Consider the following 10,005-nt stretch of genomic DNA (forward strand, 5'->3'; position numbering starts at 1 on the left):
TGTCCCTTCCCCAAATCCACATCCCCAATGTAGTCATGATCACACAGCCAAGAGGAGCCTACGGAGACATGACAACCTAACACGGTTCCCTGACTGGGGTCCCAGAACAGAAAAAAGACATTAAGTAAAAAGAAATCTGCCCATTGCAACACATGTACCACAGTTATGCACAAAAATAGACTTTAGTTATTGTTAATAAATGGCATTATACTATTCACTACTTAGTATACTATTCACTAAGTAGCATTGGTACACTATTAACTAATTAGTATACTATTAATTAATAATAATACACTCTACACTTGTAATTTTATACTATAAATTATACATTTTTTGCCGTTTTTCTGTAGATCTAAAACTATTCTAAAATAAAAAAAAATATTTTTTATTTTATTTTATTTTTTTAAAGATTTATTTATTTATTCATGATAGAGAGAGAGAGAGAGAGGCAGAAACACAGGCAGAGGGAGAAGCAGGCTCCATGTCAGCTCGATCCTGGGGCTCCAGGATCGCACCCTGGACCAAAGGCAGGCGCCAAACTGCTGAGCCACCCAGGGATCCCCTAAAAAATATTTTTTAATTAAAAATTTTTTTAAAAAATATTTTATTTATTTATTCATGAGAGATAGAGAGAGAGAGAAGCAGAGATATAGGCAGAGGAGAAGCAGGCTCCATGCAGGGAGCCTGATGTGGGACTCGATCCCGGGACTCTGGGATCATACCCCAAGCTGAAGACAGATGCTCAACCATTGATCCACCCAGGCATCCCTTTTTAAAAAATTTTAAACAACTAAGAGCTGTTTCACTAAAGTTCCAGCTAAACACAATCTGCAACCTTTTTAATAAGTGGTTTGTACCATCCACACTGAGATGACTTGGGATGAATTGGAGCATGAGCAGTGGCCTAGCCCACCTGTCACCTTGTAGGGAAGGTACAAAAGAAGCCACCATGGATCCCTTTATCACGGGCATTAGTGGCATCAATACATTTAATGGCAACATTTTGCGAGGGTCTGACAGTGGCTTCTCTGGTTTCTCTGTAGGCTGCTTCTTTTTTCTTTAGCATTAATACAGGTATATCTGCAGGGAGCGGTGGCTGAGACAAAGGAACTTTGCAGATACTGGAAACCCTGCAACAGCCTGGAGAGATATTTCATGAGACTCACGCGCTCCTATCAGGTCTTAGCCCTGGGCTCTTTGAAAATGTGCTTCTCCAACCCAGTAATGGAATAATCCACAGACTGCTAGTTTTGAGTGGACCCAGAAGGAGAGAGAGCTTTGGGGCAGGTCCGGGCTGCGACATGAACATCCCTGCCCCGTGGTCCAGTGAATTTAATGGGGCTCAAGGAGAAATCTACAGCAATTAAGACCACTTTCAGGGTCCCCGGCCATCTCTAAATGGAGAATCACAGGGAAGATCCTGAGGGGTAGAGAAAAGCCATGCCCCCCTCCGTTGATTACTACGCCTCTTTTAATAGTTAGCTTGTTGCCTGCTAGTGAGTCCCGGTAGAGACCACCACTCGCCATGAGGCATCAGGTGACTGACTGTAAGACTTGAGGTTTCCATGATGAACTGGTCGATATCCAATCACAAAACTGTAGGCTGAAGAGTATAGCAGCAATATATTTTAAAGTGCAGAGGTATATACATACAGTCGGGCAGATCTATAAGCCATAAACAGTCTGAAAGAGAAGGGGACTAAGACTTTTTATCCTTTCTTAACCTTCCCGCAGCCCAAATCTATGGCCTCAAGGGAAATTCCCTTTGGCCAGTTACTGAGAAGGAACAAAATCTCAGTCCTGGTTTCCAGAAGACTCTGTGTAAAATACCAGCATCAACCAAAAATGAATTACTGCCCCAATAAGATCCCACTGAGGGACGGCCCTGAAAATTAAGTGATTATGGGCAAACCTTCCAAAGTATAGAACTTCCAGAAATAATATCAGGCTCTCCATTTTGAGTGGAGGATGAAACGGCCAGCGATGTAGACATATCTTAATCATGGGAAGTGACTTACAGTTTGGACATTTGGGCAAGGGTTTCAAATTGATTGGTAGGGAGCTTTCCAATATCAGCAACCAATTCTCCAGATACCAGTTGGGTGTCCAACAATTCAGTTCGATTCTGACACTAACTACTTGAGGTTAGCATCAGATTCCACAGATCTAAGAGATTGGTCCCGCCAGACTGTCCTCACTTCAGACACGGGTTGCAAGTCATGGGCCCGCATACTTATAACTGGCTATAAATTGAGGGTTCCCACGATCCTCTCCTCAGGTGTGATAATTCTTTAGAATGGTTCATAGAACTCAGAGAAACACTTCACTTACATTTACTGGTTTATTATAAAGAATATATGCAGGAACAGCCAGATGGAAGGGAGGCATAGGATATGGGGGAGGTGTGGAGCATCCCTGCCTCCGCTGGACGCACCACCCTTCTAGACACCCTCCCAGCCAGTCCATATGTTCACCAACCAGGAGGCTGTCCAAATCCCATTGTTCAAGACTGTTTATAGAGCTGAATCCTAACTCCCCCACCCCCTTTCCTGAGGTAAGGGGACTGGCTGAAAGTTCCAGCCCTCCAATTACTTGTTTCTGGTGATCACCTTCATCCTGAGGCTATCTGGGGACTCTGCCCTAAAGCACCTCATCAGCATAAACTCTGCTGTGATCTCAAAGGTTTCATTATAAGTAAAACACTGCTCTCCTCAGAAAATTCCTAGAGTTTTAGGAGCTCTGTGCCAGGAAGCAAGGACAAGGACAAATATATTATTATACAACAAGCAGAGACAAGAAATTCTAGGGAAATATAGGAAGTTGAGACTATTGCAATAGAGAAAGAATATGAGGATATTTGTGTCTCATAAAATGTTCAAGGTCATCTGCTGCAGAAAAATTATTGGCAATGAAGTGACCAAGAAAATCCATCCCCTGGATGTGAGCCAGCCACTGTCTGCAGCCAGGTGGCACTTGCTCAGTGGCCCATGTACAGTGGCCATAGTGGTGGAAGTGGGGGATCTGCTTGGCCTCAAGATAGACCTGCCCTCACTGAGGCTGGAGGTTGAACACCACTGCTTGGCCAACACCGGGCTCCTCCTCGTCCTCCCAGGAGGATCTGCAAGTTCCCTGGGAACAGAGATTCTGCCAACTTTGTAACCTCACTATGATGGATTAGGGGGCACAGAGATCTCACTCCCTGTGATGGATTTATTTTGTATGCCCAGAGTGCTTCTGCCAGCTGCCATTGTTTTGGTATTTCTCTATAACCTAGGAACGGCTAGCCTGATAGATTCACGTTAAATGTCCATTGATGGCTCAGATATTATTGGAGACCTCCACCTTTAAGATTGGATTGCGATGCTATAGGATGGAGTATATGATGAGCCAGGACCAGTACATGGGCAACCTTTCCTGGGCCTTCGCTTCTTCCTGTCCCTTCAATCCTGACGTCTGTTGGTCATAAACGCTACTTTCCCAGAAAGGAATGCTTGCATCTGGGGATACATCAGTTCCATTCAGTTGGAAGATGAGAGCACTACTTGGCTAGTGTTGGTTCTTTGGGACTTTGAACCATTTGGCACATGTGACTATTGTACTCTTTGGGATGACTGGTCCTCATTATTAAGGGGAAACTGTGTTGCTACTTACAGTGAGACTAGGGAATATCTATCTAGAAACGAGGGGATTCTCCGGAGTGCCTCTTAGTGATTCCAGGTTCGATGATAGTAGTTCTATGTGACAGTAGTGACTCAGCAAAGTGAGGACCGTTATGCACTCTAGCAGAGGAAGGATGCAAATCAGTCAAGGTGCTAATGGAGGGCGAGAGTGCCCGGCAGCAGGTGTGGGTGAGAGAAGCAATCCAGAGAACCACAGTTATAGAGAAGAGAAGTGAAACAGTTGTAGGCTTTTGCTGTGTGCACAACAGCCAGTGATTGCCTGTCCATGATTCCATATGAGGCGTGTTGATGGTAGTTCGGGGGTTATCAGACCCGGTGGAGCCACGTCACACACCAGCGGGAGAACTGCAGATCCATGGGATCCCGGGTTAGAAATGGATGTGATGAACAAGGGCACAGGGTGAGAGCCTCATCCTTGGACAGGTCTTGGCTGTGGGTTCACAGAAGCTGCTGCTGTCCTCAGTGGTCAGTAACAGAGTCAAAGGGCTGAGCTGATCCCGAGTTTGCATCTATGGTGGAGTAAAGGAAATCCCATGGAGAGTGGAGAAGAGGAGCCCTGACGGGACGCTTGCACACACGTACCACTCCTTGCAGCCTGCTTCTCCGGCAGGAGGAGGGAAGATCATTCTCATCTTGACAAGGGAGGACACTGTTCATGTACGAATTTTGTTTTCTGCTTTCAAGAAAGAGAAGGAAGATCTCTCCCTGCCCCAGTAACACCACACTCACCACTGCGTCCAGCCAATTGAGAAACTGTCACAACCTCAAACTCTTGATCTCCTCCGGTGAACTCTTGTTCAAAACAACCCTACCCAGTTTCCTCCTAAAACCTAAGAAAAGCCGACCTTCCCTTTGTCTCTTTGGATTTGCCTGTGTCTTGCCCAAGTTTGCTTGCCTTGAATTGTAATTTCTCTTCTATTCTCAAATGATATTTTTCTAGTAAAATAACTGGCTATTGGGGCACCTGGCTGGCTCCATTGGTGGAACAAGCAACTCCTAATCTCAGGGTCCTGAGTTTGAGCCCCACGTTGGGCATGGGGACTACTTAAGAAAAAGAAAAAAGAAAAGAAAATGTCCTGAATTAAAGATGTCCCTGAGTTTTAATAAATAAATAAATAAACAAACAAATAAATAAATAAATAAATCACTGCCTATTTTATCTTTAAGGTCGACACCTTTTTCAGACTCCCCTATCATCTTTCTCCTTCTTTGGTCTGTCTCACAGTGGGGCTCCTCCATGCAGGCTGAGCACTCAGGCTCCTGTGCCAGTTGCCTCCCCACAGGGTTGAGTTGGTAGGAGACCCTGGGGGGAGTTTCAGGAAAAGGAATGAAGAGCAGAGAGACCAACTATCAGTGCAGTTTTTGTGGGGTGTCTCTTGCTGCTGGGTTCTGGAAACCCTCTTCCTTTTGTCCCTCTGTCTAGGGCTACTGATGAGGGCTTCCTGATATGACATATTTCTGGCTGTTTCATTGTCTGTCTTCATCTTTTCAGGTCTCCCATGTCTGAAAAACCCACTCCCTGAATTCACTTCTCTTGGTTTCAAATACTTCAGGTGTCTCTGGTTTCCTGGTTGGATCCTGATGAATGGGACCATGCAGGTGCACAGAATCCTGCTTTTGGAGGGGCCCTGAACTTGGTTCAGTGTTTGGATGTCACCATATTGAGACATTTCTCATTGCACTGACGTAGCCAGTGTTGTCGACTAACACATGTAGAAACTCAGTACTGCTGGCTGTGCAAGCCTACCTGGGGTTTGTCCTTGACAAGACTGCCTGTCAAGGGCTCTAGACATAGGATGGGATATTCACTGAGACATGTAGACTGAAGGGCAACCAGTAGCTCCATCAAGGAGAGAACTGCTGGTGAAGGGAAGTGCCATAAAGCATAATGACACAGGCAGTGAGGTAAGATTATAAACAAGATCATGAACGACAAAGTCAGAAGCTGGGAGAACTGATGGCTCCTTGTAGGACTCACTGGTTTGCTCTGAGACCATGAGGAGGGCAGGGGTCTCTGTGTTAGTAGAGCCAGAAAGCCTCAAATGGCCCACCCGAGTTCTCACATTTTGTGCCCAGATTCTTTTTCCTTTCTCCACAATGTGTGAAAGACCTGGTTTCCTTTCATGCACATTAATGCCGTTACCAGGTCATCTTGAAAACACAGACAATTTCTTCATTTTGTAGCCCACTTGTCCTAGATATCCAGAAGGAATGTTTGCACCTTTGCCAAGAACATGTCATTATCAAAATTCAGACTTTTGCAAGTAAAAGTCCAGCACGGAGCCAAGAGATTCCATCTTGGTCCATTGGGTCTTTGAAGGAGGTTGCTACCCAGAAGATTTTGAGGTTTATAAACCCTTAGTGGAGGGAACAAATCCAAGTCTTTGCATCTTATTTATAATGAAAATAATTTCCAGCACTTATATAAGACATACTCGGATTTGGGTAGCATGTTAACAATACGTGTCTCTGGTTATCTCCATAAAAAACACCGTGGGGCACCTGGATGACTCTGTCAGTTGAGCATCCACGTCTTGATTTTGGCTCAGGTCATGATCTCAGGGTCCTGGGATCAAGCCCTGTGTCTCACTGATGCTCAGTGGGGTGTCTGCTTGAGATTTCTCTCCCTCTCCCTCTGCTCCCCCCTACTCTCCTCTGTAATTTTTTTTTAATTGTGAAATAAGACTGTTGGTATACTCATTTCACTCTTGAGAAAACCCAGCTTGGAAAACTTAAAATAAATACTTGTTCCAACTTATATAGATAGTAAATGTTGGAGCTGGGATCCACACGTAGGCAGTCTGTCTGCAGAGACAGTGCCCTCAGCCTTAGCCTTAACCTCCTTGCCCAATGAGGAACTAAATTCTAGCTCCCTTACACTTATATTGAATATGGCTAAGAAGGCTATTATGACTTTAATTGCTTCGCTAAAACCAACCCTTCCTTTTAACCCTTGACCCACCACCTAATGCCCTCTCTCTGCAACCATATTGTCTTGGGAAATGGCTCACCATAGTAGCATGTAGAATATTGGGTCTGATTGCTGACTTTCTGGCATGCCCTCTTGACCAGTCCTGGGTCTCTTGGGGAAAAAAAAATGATGCTATATTTCTTTCTTTCTTTCTTTCTTTCTTTCTTTCTTTCTTTCTTTCTTTCTTTTCTTTCTTTCTTTCTTTCTTTCTTTCTTTCTTTCTTTTTCTTTCTTTCTTTCTTCTTCTTCTTCTTCTTTTTTTTTTCTTTCTTTCTTTCTTTCTTTCTTTCTTTCTTTCTTTCTTTCTTCTTCTTTCTTTTTCCTTCCTTCCTTTCTTTCTTTCTTTTAATTAGAGGGAGAGAAAGACTCTTGAGTAGAGGCTGGACTTACAACCCTGAGATCATGACCTGAGCTGAAATCAAAATTTGGAAGCTCATCTGACTGTGCCACCAGACGCCCCAATGCTGCATTTCTGATGTCACCATTTAGAGACATGTCTAACACTTAAAATTACCTAACACATGTCAACTGAAGGGGTGGGCGAAAGACTGTGGGTAATTCTAGAATAAGATCTGGGAGGTGAGACGGGGGATGCAAGCTTTGCCACTCTGTCTCACTGCTCTTCTGCTGCTTGACTTCTGCCCACCTCCCCTTCTGTGGCCTCTCTGATCTTTTGATAACTGTTGATCTTCCCCCTTTTTTATCCTCCCATTCCCAAGTGCTTGGCTATTTGCAGTTTTTATGAACATGGCTAAAAGGGAAATTCTTGTCTTCCTTTAGATCTTTTTTCTTCTTTTTGCTATACCTGACAACTCCTCCTGAAATCAAGAACTCCATAGGGAGGACTTAGGGAATGTCCAAAGCCTCTCCAGCCAGCAGAGCCATATCATCCTTCTTAATTTCTGTCTTCAGGGAAGTTTCTGGATTTGTAGAGTTGAGCAGAGAGTCTTTGTTGATGCTGGAGGAACATAGATATTTGGTAATTCTTCTGTATTCCCGCCCCTGCTTCAGGATAAAGCTTTTATTTTCCACATTTCTTCTCCTAGCTCCTGCCAAGTTAGCATCTTTTTTTTTTTTTTTTTGACTAAGGAAGAGCTGGGAGCCAGGAAAAGGTACCAGTTTTATTTAGATAGTGCAATATTTTATTTCTATCTTCAAAGCTGTTTTTACAGCTTTTGCTTTTCTCATTCCCCTCCAGCCAAGCCACTGCAAGGAGATGATTCTACAGAAACTGCTCTCTTATTTGCTTTCTTTTCTGACTCATAGGGTAATGTGATTAGTCACTAATGAAATAGGCCAGACTCAATCAAATTCACATTGTGGTCATGCACAAATGTCACATGTACAGGGCTATAAAGTAGTATTGGGAGGTGAAGCAAAACAAACAAACTTCTATGAAAAAAAAAAAGCTTGACTGGCTCTGGTTAAGTCCCAGCTCTGACATTTTCTACATATAGAATCTTGGAAAAGTTCCTTTTTCTCTCTGAATCATATTTCCTTTTTCTATAAGATGGAGGTGCTGTGGACTTGTGCCATTATTTAATTTTAAAAAAGCCTATGTAAAGTATCTCTAATAGTGTCTGGCAAATAGTAGGTGTTAAACTCATATTAATGTCTTTTCCAATTTTCTATATCGGAAACTGGATATCAAATATTTATGTAGTGTAAGCATTTCATCCTTTTCTGGTATCCTAACAACCAGCTGTTCTATCTCTGCTTGAAACCTTCCCTGGTAATTCACTCCCCTCCATAAAGCCTGGTCTAAATTTTTAGAAAGAGTGGAAGAGAGTGACATTGAGCAGGGTGGATTTTGTTTGTCTGTTGCTGCATTTTCTTGCTGCATTCTTTCCTAGTAAGAACAACCAGTGTGGCTGATAGACTGTGTCAGTGTCCCCAAAGATCCCCAACGTCTTGGGTCCCACACCCTTTGTTTCCTCCCCTTGAGTGTGGACAGGGTCTGTGACTTGCTTTTCTCCAATAGAATACAGAAAAGGTGATGTCCTTCCATGATTACCTGTGGTAAGATTGTGTGTTTCTAGAAGACTCTATGGTACCCTTACATGGTGACACTCAAACTAATTGCTTGTTCACAATCATTCAATGGAACAGTACACTTTTGGAGCCTCCTGTCGGTTTGGTATGAGCTTTTCATACACAGGATTCAGTAAGATGAAGACCACATGCCCAAGCTTGGCCCTGAACCAAGCATGCCTCCACACAGACCTACTTGCTACCTGCCCTGAGCTCTGGCTTCTTTCCTCTGCATGCTCATTCCTTTCATCCCTGCCTCCAGCTTTGGACCATGGTTAATTGATATTTTTGAAGCCAACTTACTGCTTCACCTGAAGACCTCCTCACTTTTCATTGGACATTTCTTGGAGAGACTATCTGGAGTTTACAACTCCTTGGCTTGACCTTCTAATGCCCTCCTAGTGCCTCTTGGCAGCCTCAGTAGACCTGACCTGGCATTGCCTACCTGGGTTCCTGTAGTGCAAGGATAGAAATATCAACCGGGTACAAGGAAAAACTAATGATTCTTTCCCCCTTTCCTAAACTAGTAGAGGGAATTTTATCTTTATTAATCATCATGTTGGCTTTGCCACAGCCGATTAAGGTCATTTGGATGCCAGCATCCAGTAAATTTGCTAATTATCCTGGCTTTTGTCCACTTCAAAAAATGATGAATGCTTTGCCAAAATAGTCTTCTACATCAGTGATACATTTGTAGGACAAATCTGGACACAAGGTAAAGTCTTAGTCTCTAATGTAGTTTTTTAAAAAAAAAAAACTACATATTTTCTTTATAGAGAGTAAAGTAAATACAAGGAGAATATTTGTTTGAACATTTAATGAGAGATTTTGAGAGAAATTTAAGACTCTTGTGCTTAAGAGATTAAATCCAAATACATTGATTCGTTTCCTTTATGATTCCTTTAAAGTGATAGTATAGGGGTGCCTATGGGTGGTGCAATTGGTTACGCATCTGATTCTTGGTTTCACCTCAGGTCATGATCTCAGGGTCATGAGATTGAGTCCCATGTCAGGCTCCAAGCTCAGCACAGAGTCTGCTTGGGATTCTCTCTCCCTCTGCCCCTCTGTCTGTTTGTGTCTTTCTCTTTCTTTAAAAGTAAATAAATCTTAATTTTTTTTTAAAGAGAGAGAATTTTTTTTTTAAAGAGAGAGAAAGGGTAAAGATGCACATGATGAAGACTTTGTCAAATGTGGGTCACCCTTATTACTACGGGCTCTACTTTAACATCCTATGATTCTAATGTCCAGAGAGTTCCTAAAATGCTGATGTTCTGGATGCCTGTTCGGTAAAGCAGAAAAGTCCAGCCTCCCCCTGCCACCTCC

This window comes from Vulpes vulpes, chromosome 5 (assembly GCF_048418805.1).
Source record: "Vulpes vulpes isolate BD-2025 chromosome 5, VulVul3, whole genome shotgun sequence".
Taxonomy (NCBI): Eukaryota; Metazoa; Chordata; class Mammalia; order Carnivora; family Canidae; genus Vulpes; species Vulpes vulpes.